This window comes from Pteropus alecto, unplaced genomic scaffold (genome assembly GCF_000325575.1).
Source record: "Pteropus alecto unplaced genomic scaffold, ASM32557v1 scaffold71, whole genome shotgun sequence".
Taxonomy (NCBI): domain Eukaryota; kingdom Metazoa; phylum Chordata; class Mammalia; order Chiroptera; family Pteropodidae; genus Pteropus; species Pteropus alecto.
In genome coordinates, this window is record NW_006433024.1 from 11,138,647 (window position 1) to 11,145,600 (window position 6,954).

General features: G+C 36.6%; 1 non-coding gene across 1 annotated transcript; it reads left to right on the forward strand.

The window, feature by feature from the left end:
• Positions 1-276: 276 nt before the first annotated feature.
• LOC112476630 lies at positions 277-395 on the forward strand. The gene has a single exon (XR_003045177.1). It is a non-coding gene; the product is annotated as a 5S ribosomal RNA (ribosomal RNA).
• The last annotated feature ends 6,559 nt before the right edge of the window (positions 396-6,954 follow it).

A 6,954-nucleotide genomic window follows, 5' to 3' on the forward strand; every position in this document is an offset into this window, starting at 1 on the left:
AAATAAGGGCCAATAAAACTATGAAAACCAAGAGTAAAAATAAGTATCCTTATATGCGCTTTAGATCTTAAATTTATATTCAAGCTGCTAAGAGTCAAGCGTGTGTCTAATAAAGATTCTACAGAGGACCTGGAGTGGTGTGATCAAAGGAAGAGGGACGCTCTAGTGTCCGTCACTGGGAGGCCAGATGGATGGCCACCTGGGGCAGGCCAGTGGCCTCGCATCTCCTGATCTGTTAAATATCATGGAAAACACTCAAGTCAAAAGATATTTCCTGTCTACAGCCATGCCACGCTGAACATACCTGATCTCAGCTGATCTCGGAAGCTAAGCAGGGTTGGGCCTGGTTAGTACTTGGATGGGAGACCACCTTGGAATACCAGGTGCTGTAGGCGTTAAAAAAAGGTTAAAAAAAAAAAAAAAAAAAAAAAAAAGAAGATATTTCCTGTCAGGAAAAGGAGACCAGAGATGGAAGAGGGAAAAAGGAGGAGGCCTCTCAAGGGCACCTCCCTCCTGGAATGGGGACTGTGAAAGTATAACAGAAAGGCTTTTAAAAAGTGGTGATGTTCTCGTAGTTAAACGGAGAAGAGCCACTTTTTAGGAAAGGCCGCAGTGACCATCAAATCCTACCTCTGTCCACCTGCCATGTTGCCTAAATTCCACCATTAGTATTTCTTTCCTTTAGGTTAACAAACAAGTAAGAGTAAGGTCTGAAAAATTCTTATTCTATATTCTTAACTTTCGAATTGCCTCTCTTGATTATGAACACGGACAAAACTAAAATCTCTATATTGTTTTTTTTCCCTAGTCATCATAGAATATTTGGAAAAAAAAAGAGATAAGCAAAATTAAAAAAATAAATTCAGCCCATAATGAAATCACCCAGAGATAGCTATTATTAAAATTTAAGTATTCCTTTCTGCTATTTTCTTTTATCACAAAACTTTTTTTTCTGTGAAATTTAATACAACACAAGTTAACTATCTTTTTCTTTAGAGTTAACAAGTTTTGTTTCTTATTGAGAAAATCTCTTTCTGAGTTATGAAGAATTCTCCCACCATATAAAGCTTTTTTCCTAAAAAAGCTTTCAAATAATCCCTAGAATTGATTTCTGTTTATGGCATGAGATAGGGACATGTTTTATTTTTTCCCCCCAAATAGATATCCAGTTATACCAAGATCATTTTTTCCCCACTACTCTGAAATTTTATTTTTTGTTGAAAAGTCACTCATTCATACATGGATGGCTCTCTCTCTATATGCTCTTGTGTTCCATTGGTTTGTGTATGTTGGACAAGATAGGATAGGCTATCCTCTGTTTTGGGATAACAACTCCAAATTCTCATGGCATAACATAATAAAGTTATTTTTTTTCACTAGTAGGTCACTGGTGATGTAAAAGATGTGTCAGGGCAACTATCTTTCATGAAATAAAGTGTCTGCACTATTGGGAGTACTGTCCATCCAGAAAAAAGAGACTGGAAAATTGTCCATAAGGTTTTCACTAATCCAGCATAAGAACATCGCCCATTGTTCATGTCCTCTTACAGCCCATTTGCCAGAACCAATCAGAGAGTTATACTCACCTGCAAGGGGCTGTGAATGCCATGTGCTGTGTGCCTGGAAGGGGAGGATACCCAGATATTTGAAAACACTAGTGATGTCTACTTCCATCTATATTCTTGAATGAAAATGACAGTCTTAAACCATTCTACTTTTATAGTAAGACTTAATATCTGGTAGAGCAAGTCCACCAACCCTGTGTTTTCTCTTCAAGAAGGTCCTTGGTCTTTGGTAAATCCACAGAGATTTTAGAAAGTATTTGTTAAGTCCTTAGAAATTCTGTTGGGGCTATTATTGAATCCATAACTCAATTTAGGGAGAAATGACATTTAAAATATTAAGCATTCCTATTCATTAACATAGAATTTCTCTCCTTTAATTCAGGTCTTTAATTTTTCTCAATAATGTTTTGCATAGAGGTCTTACATACATACCTTTTGTTAGATTTTCAGCTAGGTTTTTGATATTTTTAGATACTAGTGTAAATGTTATCCTTAATTTTTTTTATTTTATAAAAGTTTGTAGATGGCATATAGAAATTTAACTCAGCCTTATGTATTTATATCCAGCAACCTTGTGCAACTTTCTTAAATTCTAAAAATTTTCTACAGAATCCCATGGATTGTCTATGTAGATAATAATATAATCCATAAATAATGACAATTCTATTTGTTCCTTTCTGAGCCTTATTCCTTTTATTTCTTTATTTCTTATGGCTCATCTGTGTGGGACCTCCAGGACACTGTCATATTGAATGTCCTTGTTCTGTCCACAATTTTAAAGAGAATATTTTTAAAGTGCCGCTTTTATCGGTTGTTGTAAGTATCATTGTAGATGTTATTTACCAGATTACTTCTTTCTAGTTTCTAAGATTTTTAATAAGGACGAATGTCGAATTTTAATGGATGCTTTTTTTCTGCATGATTACATGATTTTTTTTTCCTACTTTGATCTGTTAAGATGGCAAATTACATTGATTTTCTGATGTTAAAGCAACATTTATACTTGCATCCTGAAATCAGACAAATTTGGACATAATATGTTTTCCTTTTTACATATTTCTCTCTTTGGCTTGTTAATATTTTCTTTAGGATTTTACATATGTTCATGAGTAAAATTGGCCAGTAATTTTCTTTCTCATACTGTTCTTGTTAGATTTTGGTATCAAGATTACTCAAGCCTCACAAAATAAAATGGAGAGTGTTATTATTTTCTGGAAGAGTTTGTATAAGGTTGGCACTATATTTTCTTTAAATATTTTATACAATTTGCTTGAAGCCATCAAAGACATTTAATACATGAGAAGTTTATTTTTAATTGAAAATCTGTGATTTTAATACCTATAATATTATGGACATTTTAAATTTTCTTTACTATTATTTTGGTAAGTAGTATTTTTCTAGGAATTTGTCTAGTTTGTCTAAATTTTTAAATTTATTGACATAGAATTATTCATAATATTCTCTTATTATTTTTCTAATGTCTGCAACATATGTAACGATGTTTTCCTTTTCAATACTGACATTGATTATTCGTGCTTTCCCCTTTTATTGTCTCAGTTCTGTCATTTCGAAGAACCAAATTTTGATATATACAGGAAAGTTGTTGTTAATAGGGTAGATCCTAAGCGTTTTCAGCACAAGGAGAACATTTTTTCTTTTCTTTTTATTTTATCTATATGAAACGATGGATGTTAACTAAACCTATTGCGGAATTGTTTCATAATATATGCAAATCAAAACATCATGCTGTATACCTCAAATTTATACAGTGATGTATGTCAATTATTTCTCAAAAAAACTGGAAAAAAACAAATTTGACCTTTTTAATACTATCATATTTTTTTCTGTTTTGTCAATTTTTGCTTTTATCTTTTTTATTGTCTTTTCCCCATATTTTTAGGAGATTATTTTGCTTTTTTTCCTCTAACTTCTCCTACTGGGAATCCTGAGGAAATATATTAAATCTGCTCATTATATTCTCAGTACTTTCTATCATTTTATCTCTTTCTGCTTCATTCTGGGTAATTTCAGTTCACTAATTCTCCCTCCGCCTGTGTTGAATTTGTTATTAAACCCATATGTTGAGTGTTTCACTTTGGTTTTTGGGTTTTTAAATGTTAGAATTCTAAAGTTTCTATTTGATTTTTTTCCTTAAATTTACAATGGTTTTATTTCAATGGACTCCTGAAATGTTTTAAGTTAAATTTTTATCTTTTTGAGCATGGTAAACGCTATTTTAGAGTCTTTATGTAAATATCATCTTTCATTAATCTTTCCAAGTTTCTGGTGGTATGAGTGACTCTGAGAGGCAAAAAAGACTCTTTGCCTCTTTTTACCACTTTTTTTTATGACATCTATTATTTTCTTATCTCATTATTTGGATATTTTTCTCCCCTACTAAACAAATAGTTCATCAAAGACACATTCTCTGTCTTCATCATTGTGTCTGTCATAATACCTAGGGAAGTTCCAACTGAGACGTGAATGTATTATAAATAAATGAATGGATTTAGTCTTACCTACTTACCTGCCTATCTACCTACACATGTTTCACTTATTTTTGCCTTTTGGCTTCTCCCCTAACCTCAAGCCATATTGGCCTCTGTGCCGTTCCCTAAGTAAGGAAACACACTCCAGCTTCAGGGTCTTTGCATTCGCCCTTCCTTTTGTCTGAACGCTCTTGCCCGGATATCTATCGCTCTTATTTCTTCATCTCATTCACATTTCTTATTAAATGTTACTTGTGCAGAGAGATCTTCTCTGACCACATTATCAGTAACTGCATTTGCTCTCACCTCTGCCATGCTCTATCATCTCACCCTACTCTATTTTGCTTCACAGCCCTTATCACTAAGTGATAGTATATTGTACATGTATATGTGTGTTAATTGTGTGTCTCCAGCAGTAGTTTATGAGTTCTGTGAGGGCAGGGACTACGTATTTTGTTCACCACAATTATCTTCAGGGCTTTGAACAGTGTCTGGCACATAGTAGGCCTTCAAAAAGTATTTATTAAGCTAAGTGCTATGATAACTGTTTTACACAATTTTTAAATGTTTTTTTTCTCCAGCAATTTAAAAAGTTTAATATGTTATTATTGTCTCCATTTTACTGATGAGCAGTCTGAGGCTCAGAAAGCTTATTTAATATGACCAAGGATACACAGCTAGTGAGTGATCGACCTGAGATCTGAACTCAGGACTTTGCCTTATAAAGTTAGTCAGGGCAGCCTCATACATGTGATAAATGTCTTCTGAGATGTGCATATAGAATTACATGAGGTGGGTTGGGGTCCAACAGCTGTTGGGAAGGATAAAGTGAGAACACTGAAGATGTAGGGGAGCATCAAACATTTTCTTACAGGTCAGTAGCCTTTTCTGCACCCTCGGAATGATCATCCTGATCTGAGAATCTCCCACCCCTGCTCCCGCCTCACTCAGTTTCTATCTGGCCATTTCATTAGCCTGGCTGATCCAAATAGCAGTGTAACAGAATGGTGACCAGACATGTATAGCAACGTATTAGAAAAAAAGAAATGGCAGTTCAGATGATTTAAGATCATCCAGATGTCAAGCAGCCTGTGCATGCACACTTGCCCATTCATGCTATTAATTTTTTAAACATTTGTGATAAGAACAAGAGTTGCGCTGCTTCCCTCAGGGCCTCTCTGGATAGGTTAATCTGCTTCCGGCTTTCTGATTGGTTCCTACTTGTTTGGGGCAAAACCAGAAGTTTCTGAGCCAAGTGCAGGCTTCCAAGAGCCCCTGGGGAAAATGGAAAACAATCAAGAGACCACTGGGAGCTTTGCCTGCCAGGGTCCGCTCCTATCACCTGGCAGTTTAGAAGGGAGATTGCCATTCACCTGTTCCCTTTGCAGCTCATTGGCATCTCATTCAGGAACAAGCAGGAAAAAAACAAAAACACAAACAAACAAAAAAAACACAGACCCTTTGAAGAACAAGAATAGGATGCCCCACACAGAGCCAGCTCTGTATATAATTGTCCTCATGATTATTTAAAGATGAATGGCCTCCATTCTGGGAAGGGTGATGTGGACAGGCAAGAGCCTAGCTTCGTAGTCCAGCAGAACTCCATCAGAATTTGGGTCATAGCGGGGAGACCTAACAACAGTTATTTAATCAGAGTCTCAGATTTCTCATGTGTAAAATGGACATTAAAATAGTTACTTTGTAGAGTTGCTACAAAGAGTAAATGGAACCATGTTTACCTAGTGTCTGAGACTAAGCCTGACACATGGTAGGGTGTCGTAAGTGGTACCCCTTATGGGGATTAGAAGCCTGAGGGTCTGGGCCTTTATTCGATTGGCCAGGAACAACCTCTCTCATCACCTTGCTGATCCCTCCTTCTCTGTGGATGATGACAGTTTTTCTCTATACCATGGAATGGTGGCCCTCAAAATTTGTTTTTCATGAGAATCCTCTGGAATGCTAGTTAAATATACAACTCCCTAGTACCCATTCCCCCAAATCTGAGTTTTTATCGAGAATGTCGCTCCTCTTCCCACGTAATTCTGACTTTGAGAAACCCTGCTCTAGGATTTACAGAATGCTAATAAAGACTGTTTGACCTAAAGGCAAAATATTTTTCTAAAGCCCAAAATAGAAATGAATACTCCCCCAACATCTTTGGGTGTGCGATTTGCATAGTTATAGCACCTTTTCATCAGGTGCAAATGAGACCCAAATGAATCCTTATTTTGACCCATAAAAATATCTCCTGGTGGTGAGGGCTGAGCAGAGAGAGAAGGGCCTGGATATCATAGGGAAATTAACACCAGCCCACAAAACACCTGGATTTTAGCTTTTGGTTTGAAGTTCACTAGCTGTGTAACTTTGGCATATCACTTTAGCTTCTCTAGATCTGTTTCCTCTTCTATAAAATGAAAGTGGTATTCCCTGCCCTGTCTATGTTTCAGGGATCCCGTGGATTTATGTCTGATGAACAGGTTTTGACAAAGGCAAATTGCTTGATGGGCATGGAAGACAAAGTATTAGAATATTGGTTGGACCGGAAAGTCAAGGCCAGTTCTCTCCTGTATCAGTTGGGGTCTAACCAGGAAAGCAGAAAAGAATTCACTTGTTCCAACAGAAGGAATTGAACGTAGAGAATGGGTCACTCTAGTGTTGGAAGAGTTGCAAAGCCAAAGAGAGGATGACAAGCTAACTCAAGGATTAGCAAGGGCAGACAGTCACTAGTATGTACAGGCTGAAGAGAGAGGGAGGAGGTCATGTATCAGAGTCCCTAATGGGTTTGTCTGGAGGGAGCTGGAGCCATGGAAGAATTGTAGTGGCACCAATGGGAAGAAATACCTGTCTTCTCATTTCTTCTCTCCAGTCTCTTGCTGGCGTCCTTACTGGCTGAACTCAGC